At 46.8% G+C, this 23,198-nt stretch overlaps 1 long non-coding RNA gene across 1 annotated transcript; it reads right to left on the bottom strand.

Moving 5' to 3' along the window:
* Positions 1 to 745: 745 nt before the first annotated feature.
* On the bottom strand, positions 746 to 2,973 carry LOC142908450 (uncharacterized). Its single transcript, XR_012931785.1, has 2 exons — positions 2,890 to 2,973; positions 746 to 831 (listed from the first exon to the last, which is right to left on the bottom strand). It is a non-coding gene; the product is annotated as an uncharacterized LOC142908450 (long non-coding RNA).
* Between the last annotated feature and the right edge of the window lie 20,225 nt (positions 2,974 to 23,198).

Below are 23,198 nucleotides of genomic sequence, written 5' to 3'. Positions count from 1 at the left end.
CCATTCACATTCGTGCATAATCAGGTGCACGTCCACTCCCCTAGTCACCCCTCCACTAATCTCACTCCCCGAGTCACCCCTCCACTCACCTCACCCCCATTCCCCGAGTCACTCTCACCTCGACTTCTCCACTCTATCGCCAGTCGCCCTGAAGAGGCCCAACTCTGGAGCCTCCCCCAGTGCCACGTTCACTCTCAGCACGAACATCGTGCGGTGCCACCCCCTCCTCTGCTGCATCCCTCCAACTCTTCCTCCGCCATTGCGAGAATCGGCTCCACGAAGGGTCCCACGCTGTCCCCGTCCCTCAATGGACTCGTGTCCTTTGTTGATGAAGGCCATTTAATAAAATAATGATAATTAATTATGCACACACACACAGGTCACCAAAGTAGCCTCAATAGACATGTTAGGGCAAGTTGTGGAGCCTTGTGCTGTGGAACACACGAGGGGGTGGTATGTATTTTGTATGTTGAACTTCTTTTGCACGGTACGTAGCCAACCGTGCTAATCGGAGGTGCAGGGGAAGGGCAACAAAGTAAGCACAAAAAGTAATTCTAAAGAAATGAGTTTTCAATCTAGATGTAAAAGTGCACAGCTCCAGTGGCTTCTAATATCAGAAGGAAGAGCGTTCGAGACGGCCGCAGAAGCGCTTCTGAAAGTGCGATGCAGCGACCGCCTTTGTTCGATGGTTCGACAAAATTCGCTGTGGGAATGTGATGTGGCCAACACCATGCACGCGGCCACCTTTGTCTCTCCAAATTGCTGATGTTTATTATAGACACTGCACCAGGTACTCTTTAGAGGGTGAGTCGACCGAGGGAAGGTTCAGGACTGGGTCACACAGACACACACACAGAAAAAGATGCCCTATGTCAAATCCAGAGGCTTCTAAGAAAATGGAGGTGTAAGACGGACACAGCTATTACATGGATGAAGGTGTAATACAGATATTTGTGTTAAGGTGGTGCTGCTCACCTGAAAACAATAACAAAAATCCCACCACTCATTCATCTGTTTAATCTTTGATTGGAAAACGCTGGGCGAGACCTGCGACATTCGAGTGAGCTCACCTACTCGCTCACAAACACAACACTCAACCCAGTCAATCAACATGTTACACACCCTAAATATGACCCGCCTTGTCCTGGGGAAGACCTGCCACATGCTACTGAGCTCACCTCTTCACTCACCTACTCACCCACTATTGCTATGTCATCCACACACCCACACACTCGCTTATCTTAACAGACCTCAATAATTGACATTTAGCTCCTGAAGATATTGCTACATGCAATAAAACGCGAGTGTGTGAGTGATTGAGTGATTGATTGAATGTGTAAGTGAGCGTCTGGTTGCGTGAATGAGTGAGCATGTGAGTGCGTGTGTGAGTGTGTAAGGTGAACGGTAGTGTATCGGCGAATGTGCTGTGGTACAAATCTGGTGATCCGAGTTCAAATCTCGTTCACCAGTCTATGGGTCTCTGTGTAAGTCTTTACCTCTCTGTAAGTCTATGGGTCTCTGTGTAAGTCTATACCTCTCTGTAAGTCTATGCGTCTCTGTGAGTCTACGGGTCTGGTAAGTTTACTGGTCTCTGTGTGAGTCCATGGGTCTCAATGTGAGTTCATGGGTATCTGTTATCATCATCTGTGTTTGAATGAGTCGATGGCTCTGTGTGATTGACTCCAAGTCTCTCTGTTCGAGTGAGTTTATGGCTTTCTGTGCGAGTCTATGTCTACGTGACTTTACCGAAATAACCAAAGAGTAATTCCTGCAGTCACGAAAGTGCCAAATCAAGTTGGAGTCTATGTCTCTCTGTGTAAGTGAGTACAACATATCCTTGCTTAACGCGGGGGTTGCGTTGTCGAAAATTGCTGCTTAAAGCTATTTTACGTCAAGCAGAAAACTTTTCTACAAGGAAAAACGGTAAAGGGGGAGACTCCGTTTTAGCACAATATAACTTTTATTATTATTTTTAATTGAGAGTACAGTACACTGTTTTCTATGTTTATTTTAAATGTGTTGTGTATATGTAGAAGATCTATATTATAATCTTTATTTATACTGGAGGAATCTAAAAAGCCCTTTTTCACAGATTCCCAGTTGGGGTGGTACAGAAAGTTACAAGAACAAACGATGCAAAAACACAATCGAAGTGAAAAGTATAGGAAAGGTAAGCAAATCACAAAAAAATAAAAATAAACTATTTTTATCTTACCTAGTAAAGCCCTCTAAGCTATTAGCTTCTATTTCAGAAGTGAATTGGCCACAAATTATAGATGAATGAAGTAGCTTATGACGTGGAAATTTATAGCAGCCAAATAATAATAAAAAAATGTTACATTCATCAATATACATACAAAGGACATGAAATGGAGATATGATGAGTGAAAACTATAAGGGAGTGAGTGAGATGACACTACACACAGATGCTGGAACAAAGGCTGAGGAAGAGGATGACACGCCACGTAACACAGTGCGCACCGGTACAGCAACAGCTCCCAGCAATACAGAACAACGCTGCCAACACCCACACCACTCATAAGAGCAGTCCGTCATGTGCTACTCGAGTTATAGTGGGTGTGGTGTGCGCTAAGCGAAACACATTACATAAAAGACGAGGATGTACTGCATATAGTCCTCTACGTCAGTGAGTCTATGTCTCTCTGTGTGAGTCTGTGCGAGTGACTCTGTGGTTCTCTGTGTGGGTTAATCAATGGTTCTCTGTTTGAGTGAGTCTATGTGTCTCCATGTGAGTCAGTCTATGGCTCTGTGTCAGTGAGACTTTGGCTCTCTGTGTGAGTGCTCTCTCTGAGTGAGTCTATGGCTCTCTGTGGGAGTAAGTGGGTCTCTAAGGCCACCACCATCTTGCTCCCTGCCCAGTGCGTCCACCTGGTTGAGCTGCAGGAGTCTATTGTCCACCGCTCCAGACCGCACAAATATCCAGACGTCCACCTCCAGCACAGACACCGGCAGATTCTTAAACCTGGTGGTGGAAGTAAGGACACGAGAGGGGTAATAGTCAACCACCATTACCACCATCAATACCACCATTACAACCACCAAAATAACCGCTATCGTTAACACCACCATCAATATCACCACCTCCACCACAACGATCACTATCAAAATCACAACCACAATACTCTTTGGTTCTTTCGGTAAAGTCACGTAGGTAGAAAAAAATAATAGATCACGACGTTTCGATCGCAACACAAGCAACCATCATCAGGTGAAAAAATATAGCGAGAAAGCTGCTGAAACACGAAGTTATATTGGCTTGAGATAAGCTCAGCCCAAGGGTAAGTGGGCGGGGCTAGAGGTAGAATTTGCATGTAAATACAACACCACATCGTAGAAAAGGAAAGAGAGACACAGACACCGAGAGACATCCACACACAGAGAGAGGCACACACAAAGAGACACACGAGAGACGCATATAGAGAAAAACACACCGGCAGAGAGAGATACCCACACAGACAGATGCAGAGACAGATAGACACAGATAGAATAACATAATTGCCCATGAATTACTATGGTATGACAATGCCAATTACCAATGTCAAAGGGAACATCAATGAATGGTAAATGTGGGGTAATATCCCCAGAAGAGCATGTAGACTACGTTAAAAAATAAAATAATCAGGCAATATAATATCACATATGGGTTCATTTTACAGTTTAATTATGACAAATAATATTGAAATAATTGTGCTCCATAGATTATCTTAATGGTCAAGTTACATAAACATCACGGAATCACTTAAGCTGACCATTTAAAAAGACATTAATTCCAAGATGTTGAGCAAAGGAAATTGTTTGGAAGTTCATCTCACACCAAGTACATGTGACTATGAATCTAAATCTGCATAGTTCTCGATCACCAAAGTCGCAAACATGTTTTACCACAAGCAAGGAGTTCAGTGTAAAGCTGTTAAGCAAATTAACCACTGCACACGGTTTTAAAGTTCTCTGCCTCAAAGACAGCACTCTACCAAGTGTCACGACGCAGCTGCACACGCCACATGACAATAGGCGGAGTGAGTGAATCTAAGTAGACACTGGCCCTGTCAAAGCGGATCCCATGTCTAGAGTATTTGTGGCTGGTGCTACACATTTCTATGTGATTAGCCATTTCGCTGATCTATCATTTGTGGAAAGGTCGCTTCTGAAAAACAGCCACATAGCTCAGTGGGTCTCACCTGGTAAAATAAAAATAGTTTATGGAGTTCGTTCTGCCTCAACGCGTGTTTTCATAACGCCATTTGGATATGGCACGATGGATGTAATAGGGAACACGTTTTATAACGCGGATGCTAAGTGGATATAACGCGATTGAGTCAACAGAACCACGTCGCGCGAGTAGGAATGTGCGGTTGTTCGGCTGCCTGGGCACAGCGTCACACGAGGCATTGGGATGCTGCTGGATGCTTCCTGATGCTCCCCACGCGCCTCAGTCTTTGTTCAGCCGACACACGCATCTCACGCTGTTATCACGGACTGTGCTTTACCCTGTATTAGTCATTGTAACGAGGGAGTTTACACAACGCGGTGTTATTCAGCAACGCAACTACCGCGTTATAGAACACTGCAGTAAATATTGTCGCGGTGTGGAAGGAGCAATGAACGTCATCTTGTGGCATGGAAAGGCATCGCAGCCCTAGCGAGCAGCCAGAGACAAAGCCTGCACGCACGGCAAAGTTGTGATTGACCCGGGGACTATTAGCAAGTGACACGTATGGACTAATGGTTACTCTAAATGACGATGTTGACGTTGGTTAACGTGCTACAAATATGCTAAACGCACATCGCATTAGTTCTGGCAAATAGCGTACGTTTTATAAAAGTTATAATCGTTTAAAATGGTTAATTTGTATATCATGCCAAGTGAGTAATTTGCGTGTGGACCCTGACAGCGGCACTCAATGTCCAACTCTTGCGAATGCTCTCAGGGGATCTTTACCGTGCGCTGCGTTCACTCACTCAGCCCCAATCTCCCTGTCGTGAACTCACCACTCACCCACTCACTCACCTCACCCTTCAACTCACTCACCCTCCTCACCTATTAATTCTCCTCATTAACTCACTCACCCTGCAATCCACTCCCTCACCCCCCCGCTCCATCACCCGGCACTCACCGCCTGTCCGTGACCACCTCTCCCGTGCCTACAACCACAAACACCACCACCACCTCTCCCGTGCCTCCAACTACAAACACCACCACCACCTCTCCCGTGCCTACAACCACAAACACCACCACCACCTCTCCCGTGCCTACAACCACAAACACCACCACCACCTCTCCCGTGCCTACAACCACAAACACCACCACCACCTCTCCCGTGCCTACAACCACAAACACCACCACCACCTCTCCCGTGCCTACAACCACAAACACCACCACCACCTCTCCCGTGCCTACAACCACAAACACCACCACCACCTCTCCCGTGCCTACAACCACAAACACCACCACCACCTCTCCCGTGCCTACAACCACAAACACCACCACCACCACCTCCTGCTGCTGCTGCTGTCGCGGTCTCCGCGTGGCGCCGCGGGCCCAGGGGGAGGCCTCGCGGCCCAAGAGCGGCGCCACGGCACCCCCCTCCCGCTCCTGGCCCCTCCCCCTCGTCCCTCCTGGCCCCTCCCCCTCGTCCCTCCTGGCCCCTCCCCCTCGTCCATCCTGGCCCCTCCCCCCCGCCTCCCTCCGCCCCCCACCCTGCGCGGCCCCGCCGCCCATTGCAAGAATGGCGGGAAGCGGACGCGGGGCCGACCGCGCGCCGCCTCTCGCGTGATTGGCTCGCTTCGCGTCACGTGGGGAAGGCGGAAGGGGAGTATGGGGGAGGAGCTGCACGGTTAGGGGCGGTGCCGTGGAGTCACGTGGTGAGCAATGATTGACAATAAGTGGGCAGGGATGGCTGGTACGTCATAGTGTACGTCACATCCGGTATTGACGTTGGTATAAATATCACGCCCCTTCGTGACGTGTCTCACACTTCCTTCCGTCCCGCGTGCCGTCAACACGAGCTGAGCATGGTGCTGCTGATCGTTGGCGTTCTGGTCTTGGCCATGCTTGGGATGGAGATCTTCATTTATCGTCGTTTTACGCTTTCCATCTCAGACTTTTGCCGCGAGACCATGACGCTGCAAACGGAGAGGATGAGCCTGCAGAATGTGGAGCTCTGTCAGAAGAACAAGATGCTCCGTCTGGAGCTACAGCAGCAGCAGGAGGAGTTGATGGAGAACCGAGAGACTCTCCAGAGAGAGAACAGGAGCCTGGTTCAACAGCTTAAAGAGTGCCAGTTGGAGCTGGAGTCCACGAGAGTGCCTTGCAGGGAGAGCAAGTCTCTCCATGCGGATTTTCTCCGAGACTGCAATGCAGCACAGCGGCAAATGTCGCTGCGCTGTGAAAACAAAGATCTCCGGAGGTCGCTGCACGCCCACCTGACGGAGTTGACATTCCTGGATCCGCAGAGAGGCCAGGAACAGTTTAGGCTACGCGGGAAGCTGGTGCGTCACGAGGACATGTGGCATGGGGAAAAGAGGCTGCATGAAGAGAACCTTCATCTCAGTAGCCAGCTGAAAGAATTGAAATGCACCGTGTCTCAAATGTACCATGATGCCACCGATGCCCCTTCCACCGCCGCTGCCACAGCTTCCACCACCACTTCTGCCACCACCGCCACCAAGCCCAAGAAGAAGAAGAAGAGATTTATCCATTGGGTGCGAAAATTGCTGACGCGCAAGTCGGCCAATGTAAAAACATTGGGGAAATTGTGAAAATGACACCGCCCCAATTAAAACATTACTCAGAAAGACAAACATACCCCATAGAACATCAACATACCATTGGGGAAAGTGCTGTACAATATATATGTATCTATATTTAACTTTCTTTGCATCGTATGTAGTCAACCATACCAATGGAAGGTGCTGTTAGCGAATAATACAACTTATCGGTTCCATTCCTGAGAACTGTCCGTAAGTCGAACGGTTCATAAGTCTGAATACAATAGTGTACTGTATTTAAATCCACATACTGTAAGTTTTTTAAGATGTTATCACGGTTCAGCAAAACATAGAAACATTGTCAAAGTCATATGTAAGACAAAATATCGTACATTTGCATGCAACAATGTAATAAATACTGTATTGTGAGCAAAACAAAGTTACTTAAATGGAAAAAAAATCTGTTTTTATTGTCACCTTTAGTTCGGATGCTGGCCTGCTTGTCGGGAGGGGGCGTAATGAGTCCCTAAAACTGCACACACGGGGGCGGTGGGAGGGGGGTGAACGTCCATACACACACACACAACAGCGACAATCATTTGCCGTATAGCCTTACCAGAATGTTGGGGCAAGTGCTGTTAGCGAGCAGCGCCTATGAAGCTCAGAATGGCACACTGGCCAGCACAACGCACGGCTGCCTCTCTTTCTCTCTCCATACACGATACTCACAGGCGTACATGCGTCCGTGCACACACGCACAACAACAACGCAACAACTGTCGTTCACCCCTAAGTGGCGGTGACATCACCACAGCAGATTTAAAGCTTTCGCTGTCCTCCAGACAGTCTCGTCCCTTCACCTGATGAAGGCCGCTTGTGTTGTGGCCGAAACGTCGTGATTTTTGTTATTTTATTTTTTGCCTACGTGACTTTATCCAATAGAACCAAAGAGTGTCACCACAGCACTTGTGCCATGCTCGGTGCATTTGGAGGCCACGTGAAGTGTCGAAGGCTGGCTGGCAGGAGGTCATGTAATAGACGCAGGTGCCATGGATTGACTGAGGAAAATGATCGGCAGATGCAACAGCCGTGCTCCCCACTGTACCAACTTTATTTGTGTCAGTTGTTTGGCGCTCTGCTCGTTGTTTTGAGCCTCGCTCCTCTGCCCTATGCTGTAGCTGGAGGGCAACTGCCTCCACCTCCCAGGAAGCGCTTTTCATGAACCTCCTCCACAGAAGCCGATCGTGACACTGCTGATACCAGTCATCAATAAGTCCAATCAGCTCCACATCCTTCTGTACCACATCAGTCCATCTCTTCTCTAGCCCGTACCACGCCCATTTAGCACCATCTATCCAGCCAAATTGAAGCTGCTTGGGGATGCCGTGGCTGTGCATACGGACTGCATGACACAACCAACGCAGCCTCGCTTGCTGGAGGAGCCCCACAGATGGGCATTTGTCCAGATATTCCAGGAATCTGAGCTCCTCACAGAGTCCAGTCTGGTTAAACCCTGGATAGATCGTGGGCTAACCAAAATGTTTCAAACCAGCGCAGATGTTCCTTTCGAGAGAGATACGGGAGCGCATAACTGCGGTCCAGAAGACATGAAGGTTTGTATGGAGTGACATGCCAGGTAGCTTCCACACAGTGTTCAGCAGCTGATGAAAATATAATGCCGCTCGAATGATTCGAAGTGAGACCTCGGCTACTGAAACAAAGTTGGTCATCAGCACACTGCCCAAGTACGGAAATATCTCCACTCTCTCCACAACTGCCCCAAAATACATGGGGAATTGAGGGAGGGGAGCATTTTGATGAAGTAAAATACCCAGGGAGGTGATTTGTTTTTGTGAGGCTGATGGTAACGGCCCATAATTTAGGAGCATGCTCCATGTTTAGCTGTAGTGTCTCCAACTTCTCCTTAGAGTGGGAAGTAATCACCAGATCATCCGCATTCATAATATGGTTTAACAATAGAGAGCCATACCATGACCGGACTGGGGCATCGATCAGCCTCCTATTATATCTATACCAGATATAAATTGTACTGGTACATCCATGGAAATCGTCTCAAACTACGTAGTCAAAAAAAAAATGTTAAGTCGTGAAAGGGCCAGAGGACATCCGTGTCGCACCTTACTCACATATTCTATCATCCCTTAACTCCATTACGTCGATTTCCCATGTGACGCATCAGTTGTTTTGTATTATTTATATTTGCTTTCATTACTGTAACTCTGTGTTTTTATTTAACTTTGGTCATTTGGGTGATCCAGGTCTCTCTTGCAAATGAGACTCATCCTGGTCGCTTTAGTTCTCGCCTTGTTCAACTCAATAAACTGGTACTCACTCACTCCATTATGAACTCACCCACTTCCCTTACTCTATGACTTACATAAATGCTCCTTCTCCCTCCTCATGAGTCATATATTTACCTGATCATTCACACAATCACCTGATCATTCACTGTGTCAACCTCATTCACGCACTTTTTCATGCTCTCAAGAATGACCCACCCATCCTATCACTCAGTACCTTAATCACCATCCCCTTATCTCATTGACCCACTGGTAAAATGAAAATACTCTACAGCAACAACACGTGAGATTGTACTCAGGCTTACACTCACATGTGTAAAGAAGCTCCTTTGCAGGTTCCAATTTCTTGATGATTTATTTCACGATAAAGTATTTACAACGCAGGAATACGACTTTTACGAGCCTTCCCCCGTAAAGTACCCTGTACCTGTCTCCACCCATCAACACTGACGCCACTATAACCTTTGCCATCGAAGAGAAGGGAAGCAGATGACGATAGAGTTTGCTGATAGAATCTACCGGTGGCAAGTGCTGGAAGTTACCAGGGCGTGGCCGTAGGGGTATATAAGGGGGAGCGAGGCCCGCAAATGGGTTGATTCCTTGGGGACTGAAGAACAACTGCAGGTGGACGACATCGGGGCCGACTGTTGGAGATCTACATGGTGGAAACCATCAACAAAGACTGTTCGATATTACTCTATTAGAAACCACCAGGACTGCGGTAGTTATAGCCTTGTGGAACGTGTGAGTCGTACTCTCGCCTGTAAATATGTTATCGTGAAATAAATCATCATGAAAATGTACCCTGCGAATGAGCTTCTTTACACATGTCGGAATAGAGGACATGTTTCATCGCAGGCCGTTTTTTGTCTACAACAGACCTAAACACACGAAATATGAAAAATGGCATTTGATTAGGATTGCCACCTGCTACCCATTCTGAGATCGCCCAACTAGCAAAACCCTTCTCTCAATTATACCTAAGACTTTAGATTTGTACATTCCGTAATTTCAAGACGACGAGTTGACCAAAGTGGCAATGTTATTTTGTCATTTTATTCACAGTAAGAAAAATGGTATAGTTTTTTTTTCCCTGTTAACTTATGCATACGAGTGTAACGGTGGCACAATGGTTGGCCATTGCAATATGAATCAGACCACTTTAGTTTGATTCTCAGTCATAGTTACCATCAAGCAAACTGGCCTTTGCGCCTTCTCGTCATCAACCCACGTTGACAAGCATGATGGAGTATGGTCAAACAATCTCCACGACTTATCCAGTATGGAAAGACTTCACCCATAAGTGGTATGACAAAGGGTAACAATTATTATTATTATTGTTGTTTATTACCACCGAAGGAATAACTTCATATCTGTCAGCCAGCCTATATATACTCATAGATAAATGCTCTCCTAAACACCACCATTGGGTTGAAGCTGATTTGGTATCTTCCACTTTGAGAGCCTCGCCACAAGAACCATCCTACTCGATCCAGCGGTGTATCAGCGCTTTGTCACGAGCGAAGCAGTCGGCAGTATTCCGGCTGTGAGACGTGAACAACGTTAGAGCGTTATATCATCCCCATTAATATTTCAGTCATGCACTCAGTCAAGAAGGCATGAAAACAGTAGCCAGGCAGCTCCAAGGGCAGAGCGTGATGCTGGTACTGCCAATATCCTTCATCTGAATCAAGACATCTTCCTGTTATTGAGCGACTTTTCTAGTGCAGATATTTCATGGCCTCAGCCAGGTCATCAATGACTGCACAAATAATGAAATTACATTTGCATCTGCACTTGATCTTACTAAATGTCACATATACGAATAAAACATTGGCTTGCCGATGGTATAATGTGCATTGCTCTCTGTAGCAGCCTCGTTGTGCGTGAAATTTTCAACGAGATTCAAGGCAAGACGCATTCTCTTTTGAGCTAAAATTGGACAAAGAATGGAACTGACCAACGGCAAAAAAAGTTTTTTCAGTAAAAAATCCTATATACAAAACTAGCTAGATAATCACCTGCCAACTAGAGTTGGCAGGTGATTATCTAGCACATCAGATGTAAGGTCAACATTAACAATGCAATGGTGGCCAAATTCTGGAAGGGAAAAAGGAAGCAGATGAAAAAAAATAGTTGAGATGAGAAGATTTAGTGGAACACAGTGAATTAAGGTTGACACGAGATTTCTGCATTCTCTAAATTATTCATCTGTTGTCTTCAGAAATGCTTCCAGTGGGCAGTTATTCGTTTGAACCATGTCATATTGTTCCAAATGATTTTGATGGCCATTGTCAATAGTTTTTGGAGGGTGAGGAGTCCAATAAGACAGAAAGCTAGCATTAAAGATCATAAGATAATATCTCGATAAGGTACTGAATCATCCTTTCATCCCTCTGGAGTTGATGAGTACCTCTTTGTGGGACATTAACATGAGCTATTCCTTGGAAAGTGCCAACTATGATAGGCATTCATAATTGCCATTGACCTGGTGCCACTGCCGCAGGCTCTTTTAAACAAAGATATTTCATTTTTAATATTTACGAGATGGTTACCCCTCCGATTGCCTTTTTTTCTCAATTACTGTATTTTACAGTATTGAACTGATACAATGTGTTTTTCTGTTCACTAAAAGAAAGGCCATGACCATCATGAACGTCGTCAGTCGGATGTCAGAAGTCCTCCAACATGATAATGTCAGATTAGACATGAGCCTGAGAACACCATGCATAGTACTGGCATCCGTCGAATTAAGAAATGGATGAGTTCTTGAGTCAAACACAATTTTTTTATCGGAAAATCTTTTCCCATTATATTCAATACAAAAAATTAGTGATGAATTTCAGGCAATCATTCCACCCCACTCCTAACCAAAAATTGTTCACATATTGACAAATCAGAAATAATAAGAAAGTACATAAATGTTAATAAGATTGAATAATAACTAATTTAAGACTAATAATTAATTCTAGATTTCAAGCTTTCGCGACTGCAAGGATACATACTTTTAAGGGAACTCACCAAACGATCTGCATGTTGGAATGCCTAGAAAGGCGATGTGAGGCGTTACTGGTGAGCTGTAGGGATATACTGTGACAGTGTCGCGGATGGATGACGCATCCTCCTGGGTGCTTCTTCTTTGATGCTTTCATTGCGTGTGCCGTGTAAAATTTCGTTAACATGGAAATTCGATTTCGTAAATAGAAAAATGTCCATCATTTGTCAATTGCATGAACGCGAAATTCCGTAATCCGAACGTCTGATAATCTATGGATATCTGTAGAGCCAACATCTGGAATACTCAGAATGTAATTGCTTCATCAGTTGGAGGCACTGTCTACTTCAACACCGTAGGAAAAATGTCACTGCTGTATTAAGGTGATGAATTTGCAATGATTATTTGACGGTGGTACCATGGATCCAGGATGGTGCAAGTGCACAGAGAAATATACAATTGTTCATAGCATTACCTGAACAGGATCAGGGAAATAATTTATCACAACAAGGCTGGGAGAGGGTTTTTCAATGCCAAGTGTGTTGTCGATTGTTGCTTTTTCATCATAATTCACCTTGCTGGTGAGTACGGATTGGAGAATGCAGAAGGAATATATGTGAGAGGATAGAAGATGTGTTGACTATAAGCAGTGACATTGTATTTGTATAGGGGACTGTAAAGAGAAAGTTCTAGAGCATACACGTTGAGATAATTAGAAACAGGTGGCCGGAAGGTACTGTATTGATGATGATAAATTATCCAATAAACAATACACTTGCCACAGTGGAGTGGGGGCACTGTCTGATAGGGGCGGGGCCAAGGGGGTATATTAGGGGAGCGAGGCCCGCGATCTCCGCACTTGCCCGGGGATGCACAAAGAACAAGGTGGACGAGATTGGGACAAACTAATTGCGGAGTGATAAGGTGGAAACCATCAGGGCTGACTGATAGCCGTAGTAATAATGCTCTAAGTTGTAAATGTGTAGTGAGTTCAACTGAGTCGCAGACGTAGACTTGGAGGCAACACATTTATTTAACTCCAACACACAGGGTAACTTCCCCTTAGAATAACAACCTATGGTGGTGACCACCAGGCTAACTACACTAATTACAACGTAACTAGCTACTACAGACCGGGACCAACAGCTCGGGTCCAGGTACACGTGTTGGAGACTCGTTGAACGGAGAACGTAGATCATAGAACGTAGACCGTCGACGAATGTTTCTTCCAGGATGAACAACAACAACAACCCTGGTCCCTCTCGGGACCCGGCTTATATTCTCTGTGGCGTGGCTGCCTCCACCCTTGGCCATGACCACCTTCCAGAATCCTCGAGCAGGATCTGGATCCCAACCACGTGACTTCCCTAGCCCTCACTTGGGGCCCCTTTGTCAACTCGCCCTTAAATAAAAGAACAAAACAAACAACCCGTTAGTGTGCACCAACAAATAAATACTTCAACCCATCTATACAATATATACAATATATACAAAAACCGATGAGTCTTTTATCGAGTCCTTGTGGCCAGGCTCCCAGGAGAGGTGGGCGTACTCTCCTCGCGGGTCGCAGGGGGAATTTCAAAATGTCCCATCGAGCAAAGAGCAGTCGGCCGGGCAGACGAGCCTTCTGCTCCCGAAGCTTGTTAAGACGGCGCAGGTGGCGGCTTGGGGGATGTTAAACGTGCGGCATCTGAGGATGGGATCACATGACTCCCCTGAGGACCAACCTCAGTGGGTACACACCTCAGCTCGCCAGACACATATGACACTTGGCCCCTGTGTAGTGTAGATGGGATGAATTCACGCAGCGTGATGAAAGGCTTGAGGTGAGAGGGATGTACAAACCAACTCCGCCGACCCAAGCAAATTTTTTTCACACTGGAGCCAAACGACCCAAATCACGCCAAACGGCCCCCTCCAGGGTTTAAACAATTTCGGTGATGTACCCACCAGTATGTGGGGACAGTGCAGCCAGGCTCTGTCGCCTGAAGCCCACTCATGTCCGGAAAGATGGAGACCCCTCAGCTGCTCATTTGACAATTCGCATGAATTGGAATTTTCTCTGGAAGCCTCGCGTGCTTCTGAAAGCCTCTGAAGAGTAAAGCGCATGGACTCCGAAATTTTTAATATTTAGCCTTGTTTAGCTCGGCTCATAATTGGACATAAATCTGGGGGTCGTGTTCTCTTCCATACATTAAAAAAATGGTGGGAAGCCGGTGGATGGGTGAGGGGCCATTCTATAGGCAGCCAGGACCCCGGTAACATGCAAGTCCCAGTCAAGCCGGGACTCGCTGACTTGATGGCTCAACATGGAGGTCAGAGTCCTCTGCAGCCGCTCCACCATTCCATCCGTCTGAGGGTGGTATGGTGACGTTCGTATTTTATTTGTTTCCAACAAGTCATACACCTCCCGCAGCAATTTTGAAGAAAATTCATTGCCCTGATCGGTCAGAAGATGCTCAGGGCCCCCCTTGTCCATCACATAGCAATCAAGGAATGCCTCGGTGATGGCCACATCCGATTGGTTGAGCGGCGGCCAAGCCATCGGCCAAAATATTCGATGCCCACCAGTAAATACTTATTGCCACGAGGGGTGGTAGGAAATGGACCAAGGATAACAAGAGCGACCAGCTCATTTATGCGGGAAACCTGAATGGATTGCAATGGTGGACAGCAGAGTTTGGACGGGGGTTTCCGCCGTGCACACTGCACACACCCCTTGAATACAATAGCGACATCTTCCACCATGCCAGGCGAGAAAAAGTCGAGCTTAAGTGTGGCTAGCATCTTATGCACCCCAAGGTGCAACAGTCGCTCATGCACAGCCCAGATGACTTTACTCCGTAGGGCAGTAGGCACGACAATGTTGTAACGTGTCAACCCTCCATTCCAATGCATGAGCAATCTGCCTCTGAGGATGACAGAGGCTACACCCCATCGATTCCAACCCCCGTCCACCTCCTTGACATGGCGTTGTAACTTGAACAGGGAAGCGTCTTCCACCTGAAGGGGTCCGAAGTCTGCATGGTTCATGCCAATAACGGCGTCATGCGCCACAGGACCGTCGGCTTTCCTCAGAGATGTCAACCTCAGCCAATGCCGGAAGGGGATGAGGCGAGTCCTCAGCAGGTGCCTTACAGCGCCCCAGCCCGAGAAACACGTTCACCCGTCGCTCGTTGGTAATCGCGACAGGGCATCCGCGTTCGTGTGTTGGGTACCTTTACAAAAGGAAACAGTAAAGGAATAGTCCTGGAGGACTTCCAACCAACATGAAAATTGGTCAGATGGTTGCTCAATATGCAGCGCGTACTGTAGCGCTGCATGGTCAGAGAGCATCTCAAAGCGTCTGCCATAAAGATAGGCGCGATACTGTTGCATAAAAAAAACAGTTGCCAAAAGTTCCGCCGGAGACATCACTCTGCTGCCATATACTACAACACTTTCCATGCCATAACGACTTGAGACAGAACAGCGCCAATTCCGGAGTTGCTAGCATACGTATCAAGGATGAACCGCAAGGAAAAGTCGGGGTAGTGGAGGGGAGAGGCGTTCACCAAGCCATCCCAGAGCACAACAAATGTGCCCTCCTCCTACTCCCCCCAATGGAACTTCTGACCTTTTGCCGTCAGGGCGTGGAGAGGTTTGGCGATCGTGGCAAACCCGGTGACAAAACGGCGGTAATAGGATGCAAATCCATTGAAACTCTGCACCTCCTTCCCCACCGACGTGGGGGTCAGCCAAGTACGGACACATGTGGTTTTGTTCAGGTCCATCGCTATCCCTGATTTACTGACTATGTGGCCAAGATACCGAACCCAGTTTTAGAGCAGGTTGAAACTTCTGCAGTTTAAATTTGAGATTCGCCGCAGGCATTTTAAGAAAGACAGCACGTAACCATTCCAGATGTTTTTTAAACGTACGGCTAAAAATGATAACATCGTCCAGATATATTAGGCATGAGTCCCACTGAAGGCCTGCCAGAACTAGTTCCGTCAATCGCTGGAACGTAGCCGAGTGGAGTGAAGACCCATCGGAAGCTGATTTAATTCAAATAAGCCTTCTGATGTGCAAAAAGCTGTCTTAGGTTTAGAGGATTCATTCAAGGGCAACTGCGAAAATCAAGATAGGTCAATAGTCGAAAAATAATATGCCCCTGCGAGAGCGTCCAGGGAATCGTCCATCCGAGGAAGAGGGTACGGGTCAGCTACAGAGATCTTATTAAGCTTACGGAAGTCAACACAGAAGTGCAAACTACCATCCTGCTTTTTAACAAGAGCAATCGGGGCTCCCCACGGGCTGGTGGACGGTGAGATAATATTGGCGGCCAACGTTTCATCAACTGCCAACTGTACGTGTTCTTTTTCCTTAGGGCTCAGCCGGGAGGGGTTCTGCTGGATGGGAGCGGCGTCGCCCATATCGATGTGGTGACTCTGGGACTCATACAATTCCGAATTTTCAGAACAAAGCGTATCCATCCATTTTTCATAAGAAACCTGTTGCGGCTTCGTATTCAACGTGACCCCCACACCGCCAACGATGTTTCCCTCGTGAAGCATGGACGACACGTGAGCTAGCACGGTGCCCTCCTGAATGACAAACATGTCCAACCCTGCATTCAGGACTTGAATGAGCGGTTCCTGGTGATTGGATATGATAGTTTGGGCCCCCACCAACGGCAAACCACGAATGTCTTTGTTTGAGGATCCTAGAAGAATTCCCCCCTCAGTCGCCTCCTGGTCTAGCGGCCTGCGCAATCGTAAAGGAACTAACATTTGTGTGCCGGGGGGAATCTTTACGGTCTTACTCGCAAGCGCTTGTACAGTAGTGTTGGCAAAGAACAATCGAGTGGGAGAAGGCAAAAGGCCATTCGATGACCCAATGGTAACTCAAGGGAACCTTGATCGATCAAAATTTTCAGGGGCATCTTCCTCAAGAAGTCAGTCCTGAGCAAGCAAGGAACAGCAAGCGACGTTGATAAAAGAACTGGCCCCGTCAATTTGATATCTCCAATACACACCACCGCTGTTATTTTCCCAGTGAGGCCCAATGAGCATCCATTTGCATAAAAGCACGGAACTCTGACGGGACATAGGGTACGACATTTAGGGGGCAGAATGTTAAAAATCAACTTGGAAATGATAGTCGCGGATGCACCAGTATTGACGAACATTCTGATTTCAACCCCCTCTATCAATCCGATAATAGCGGATGAACCTGCGGTCACAGCAATCGCTCTATGGACCAACTCCGATCACCGACCCGGTCGGAGCGGCCAGTCAGCCTGAGCAAAATCTGAACCCTCATGCACCGACACACGACGGGAATGAAAACCGACCGAACGTGATGAGTGCGGTGGATTCAGGAGCCGAAGGCGACTTGCCTTCGGGTGCAGTGGAGTGGTGGACAGTCAGGTGGATGACTGTGGTGCCCGCTCTCAGGATGATGAGAGGTATCTTGCCGTCAAAGTTGTTCATCCTGTCACACCATGCCGCCCCCCCCCCCCCCCCCCCCGCCAGCCTCCGCCTTGGGTTGAAGCACAGGCTTGGATGGGCTCTACATCTTTGGGTGTATCATGCATCTCACTAGGCACAGTATACACCGCCAACCCCTCATGTCGTTGCAAGAGCAGGTGCGCCTGGATGCATCTTGCAACTTTGAGAGAAGACAAGTCGTCTTTGTCGACGGATGGCAGGACGATGTGGAGGTTGTTGTATATATGGGTTATGAAAATTTGATGAAAATAAAAATATTAAATGAAGTTAGAAATGTGCATAATTTATCTGCAATTATGTTAATTTGGGTAATCATGCATATAAATTATGCTAATGTTGTATTAATTTATGCGAGTGGGTGTGGTTATGTTAATGACAGCCTTTATGATAATCAGGCCCCGCCTCGTTGACGAGGGTTGGTTATCAATCGGGATAATATAATTAATCGTATGCAGTTATGCTAGTGTGATGCGAGTATGCCAGAGTCAACTCGGCTTCGTTGTTTAACTTCGTATTATCGATCAGTATAATACAATTATTCTTGCTTTAACATTTACTGACTATGGATTACAGTGTTTATGTAAGGTCACCAAGTTCATATCTCAACGCAGAACCAGTTTTTATGCATAGATTTCAGGAAAGAATCACACAATCACTTATGCGTTAATCAATTTTATTTTCTAACTAAACTTTAATTCTAACATAATATGTGAACTCTCGATCTTGGAATTTCAACACATTATCATCACAGTAACCATCACGACTGCGTTGTTTCACTTTGACAACAGCACCTGTGGTTAATTCCGCCGCATAACGCGAGCTCAGTTGGTGAGAGAGAGAGTCGTTAAACATCTAAACAAAACAAACCTTGATAACTCTGTTATGAAAGATTATACTGGAATTTGCACACACAGTATGGCGTTCATTCAGAGATCCATAAGAAACACTTATCACGTTGTTAGCACATTGGGTCATGGAACAGTTGAGTATTCTGTAGAGTACGCGAGTACGTGCGGCGATCATTAACGAAGGTGCTTAAAGATTATATGACGAAATTCATACGAAAAGGCGATCAAAACAGTTATTATTCCCAAAGGCACAAATATATCAATAGATCCATTGGCAAGATGAGATGATTACAGAAATGGCTTGGATTGAGGTTGTGTGATGGGGTGCATGCTGTCTCACGGGAGATTATTTAATTCGTGGACGGAATTGTTTAAGGAAACCGGTTTAATACGATTTCTCCCCGTGAGCGAAGCTCCGTGGCGAAGGTGTCAGGAATTAATTGGGATTGATGGATCTGTTGGTAATTTATGCGATTAGAAGTACAATCCAAAACAAATAGTTAAGATGGAAAAATTATTACTATACTTATAAACGACGGATGGTTATCACTCGGTCTGTCACGATACCTTCACGGCCACCGATGGTTCCCGTCTTGAGAATTAGGCCTTTGTCAATGACGCGTGTGTTTTTAGTGATATGGATGGTGTACAGTAGGCCAGTGTTTCGCCACGGAGCTTCGCTCACGGGGAGAAATCGTATTAAACCGGTTTCCTTAAACAATTCCGTCCACGAATTAATTAATCTCCCGTGCTGCTGCTGCTGTCGCGGTCTCCGCGTGGCGCCACGGCTCCCCCCCCTCCCGCTCCTGGCCCCTTGTCCCTCCTGGCCCCTCCCCCTCGTCCCTGCTGTCCCCTCCCCCTAGTCCCTCCTCCTCCCGCTCGCGACGTGGAGTGATCTCGCCCCCCCACCGCCCATTGCAAGAATGGCGGGAAGCGGTCGCGGGGCCGACCGTGCGCCGCCTCTCGCGTGATTGCCTCGCTTCGCGTCACGTGGGGCAGGCGGAAGAAGAGTATGGGGGAGGAGCTGCGCGGTTAGGGGCGGGGCCGTGGAGTCACGTGGTTGGCAATGATTGACAATAAGTGGGCAGGGATGACTGTTACGTCAAAGCGTACGTCACATCCGGTAATGAAGTTATATAAATAACGCCCCTTCGTGACTTGCCTCACACTTGCTTCTGTCCCGCGTGCCGTCAACACGAGCTGAGCATGGCGCTGCTGATCGTTGGCGTTCTGCTCTTGGCCCTGCTTGGGATGGGGATCTTCATTTATCTTCGTTTTACGCTTGCCATCTCAGACTTTCACCGCGAGACCACGACGCTGCAAAGGGAGATGATGGGCCAGCAGAATGTGGAGCTCTGTCAGAAGAACAAGACGCCCCATCTGAAGCTACAGCAGCAGCAGGAGGAGTTGATGGATAACCGAGAGACTCTCCAGAGAGAGAACAGGGGCCTGGTTCAACAGCTTAAAGAGCACCAGTTGGAGCTGGAGTCCATGAGAGTGCCTTGCTGCGAGCGTGCGTCTCTCCGTGCGGATTTTCTCCAAGACTGCAATGCAGCACGGCGGCAAATGTCGCTGCGCTGTAAAAAGGAAGGTCTCCGTAGGTCGCTGCGCATCCACCTGAGGGAGTTGAACTTCCTGAATCCACAGAGAGGGCAGAAGCAGTTTAGGCTGCGCGGGAAGCTGGCGCGTCACGAGGAAAAGTGGCACGGCGAAGAGAAGATGCGCAAAGAGTGCCGGCATCTCAGTAGACAGCTGAAAGAGCTGAAATGCGCCATTTCTCAAATTTACAAAGATGCCACCACCACCAACGCCACTGCCACCGCCGCTGCCACAGCTGCCACCACCGCCACCAAGCTCAAGAAATGAAGAGATGTATTAATTGGGTCCGAAAATGGCTGAAACGCAAGTCGACCATTTAAAAACATTGGGGCAATTTTGAAAATGACACCGCCCCAATTAAAACATTATTCACTAAGACAAACGTTCCCCGTATAGAATCAAGAGACTATTGGGGCAAGTGCTATTAGCAAGGAGCAGCACCGAAGAAGGCCTCCACAATACAATCACAAGCACAAACACAAAGGTCCCCCATGTAGCCTCAACACACTGTTGGGGAAAGTGTTGTACAATATATATTTATCTATGTTTGACTTATTTTGCATCACATGTAGTCAACCATACCAATGGGAGGTGTTGTTAATGAATAGTACAACTTTTGGATTCCATTACAGAGAATTTTTTAGTAAGTCGAACAGTTCATAAGTCTGAATAAAATAGTGTACTGTATTTAAATTCACATACTGGAAGTGTTGTAAAATGTATTACGGTTTAACAAAAAATTGGAAGCATTGTTAAAGTCATAACACTGAATATTATACATTTGCAAATAATACTGTAATAAATACTGTATGGTAAACAAAAAATAAAGTTACGTAAATAGAAAAAAAAATGTTTTTATTGTCACTTACCTTGAGTCTGGATGTGGGCCCGTTTGTCGGGAGGGGGCATAATGAGTCCCCATAACTGCACACGGGGGGGTTGAGGGTGAACGCCCGCAAGCACACACACACACAACAGCGACAGTCATCCCCCGAATAGCCTAACCAGAATGTTGGGGCAAGTGCTGTTAGCCAGCAGCGCCTATGAAGGCTGGAATGTCGCACGAGGGGGTGCGTGGACAGAACCACGCCTGGTGTTGTATACGGCCCTTTTTCCACAATTAATATCCATAAGAATATTTACGGATGCATACACCTAGATTTCTTTTTCCTTTCTTTCATGACAAACAATATATATATTTTAATGAATCAAACCGGTAAGCCAGAAACACGAAAAACCAGATGTCGGTCATAAACAGACCATTAAGAAATAAAGAAATAATAAAACTCTCGAGGCGAGGATGTAACAGCTATCGACGAAAATCTCCAGATGAACAAGAGTTTGATGGGCCCCTTAGGAAAGGTCCCCCCGAGGTCAGAACACCAAGAGAGCAGACACCAGACGCCAACAGGGTAAATCGTATACATATTCTTTTCCTTATTTTCCAGTAAAACAACAACAAAAAATTAAAAGGCAACAACAAGAATAAGATAAAAGTAGCGAGCCTAACGCTCACTCCAATTAAGAACAGGCCACCAGACACATCAGTGAATTATTATCCAATGATTAATTCGCTATCAAATGATTTTCACCTTTAATACTTTTACTGTTAAAGCAAAGCTTGGAGACAAAATACCGAGTCACATCAAAGGTTATCGAGAAGGAATGAGGCGAACGGGCAAACTTACGAAAGAGTTTAAACAATATCCCAAGCAACCCCGACCATCTTTGTCTCTCTCACAGCGCGGAGAAGCAGGAATTACACCTTATCACAAGGGGCCATCTGGAAAAGCCAGCCGGGTTTGATGAGGAGACACACCCCACCCCACACACGGCAACCAGACAAACAAGTTTTAAAGAAATTGCAAAATAACATTAATAATAATGTGTTAACCTTAAACGATATTCCATTATAGAACCTTACAGAACCAAGGGATATGGATTCCAACAATCTGGAAACGGACCTCTTAAACTCAGGATGAAAATTATTTTTCTTTTTAATAATTCCATCATAACAATTCGAACCTCGGTAAACCGAGAGGTGTCGGGAGGACGTAGTTACAAACACGAGTCGTGGCGAACATGGAGTCGAAATGATATTTGCAAAGTATAGAGAGATGGGAAGATCCCGGCCACCTTTGTCTTTCCCTGCAGCACGTGATAAAATGTATACGCTCGGAAGAGCATCTTCACTTGGAAATAAATCAAATACTATGAATCACAAGCAGGATCATAACTGTGTATGATAAGATACCAACTGTGATGTGAAATGTTAAACTTAAAAAAAATCTTAACCATTTCTTTGTGCGTCGGAACGCGAACGGAAAAGGGGGGGGGGGGGGAACCCGCCCCTCTCTCTGGGTGGAGGGATCAGACAACCAGACGCCACCGAGATGAATCGAGGTGTCTGTTGTCTTGATGTTTATGGCTTGAGGAAAGACCCGAACAGGACCGTGTCATAAATGACACACACACAAACATACACACTGACACACGAACCCCCCCCACCACCGACACACGAACCCCCCCCACCGACATACGATCAGATCAAAGATAGCTCCACCTCGTGAGGGGGAGCCGAGAAGGGGAGAGATTTTTGGCATAAAAAGGAGCCGTTTCAGCATTGAAACCAGCTCGTCAGCCCTCGGGGCCAACTCATCAGCCCTCGGGGGCAGCTCAACAGAAGAAGACTCATCTCAACTCAGCTCAACAGAAGAAGACTCATCTCAACTCAGCTCAACAGAAGAAGACTCATCTCTACTCATCTCAGCAGAAGACCCGCTCAACTCATCTCAGCAGAAGAGCAGCCATCACCGACGCCGGAGACGTCTCTACAACTCGCCGAATTGGCGAGTGTCGCCGATTGGCGACCCGCTGCCGCTGTTAGCGGCCAGCGCCACCACGAGCGAATCGTGAGCCTGCAATCTACAACCGCCGACGACGGAGCACCAGCGCGCCGCTGCGGGCGTGCTTCTAACGCCGTCTACCAGACGGTCATCTCAGCTACAACAACGCATCTACTCGTTCACCAACGTCCGTCGAGTCCGAACCAACTACTGAAAGAAGAATCAACTGATACGTATGATACACTGCCCCCCACTACACACAAACCAGACGTCTGCTTGACGCAAAGAATCGATTCCGAACATTGGCCTACTCTTCCACCACTCACACCCTTCAACACACACACACACGGGTCATTAACAAAGCCTAAA

This window comes from Petromyzon marinus (genome assembly GCF_048934315.1).
Source record: "Petromyzon marinus isolate PM22_M1 ecotype Great Lakes invasive population chromosome 84 unlocalized genomic scaffold, UKy_Petmar_22M1.pri1.0 chr84_unloc.3, whole genome shotgun sequence".
NCBI classification, from domain to species: domain Eukaryota; kingdom Metazoa; phylum Chordata; class Hyperoartia; order Petromyzontiformes; family Petromyzontidae; genus Petromyzon; species Petromyzon marinus.
Note: the sequence above shows the minus strand (reverse complement) of the source record. Positions and strands in the feature narration are given on the sequence as shown.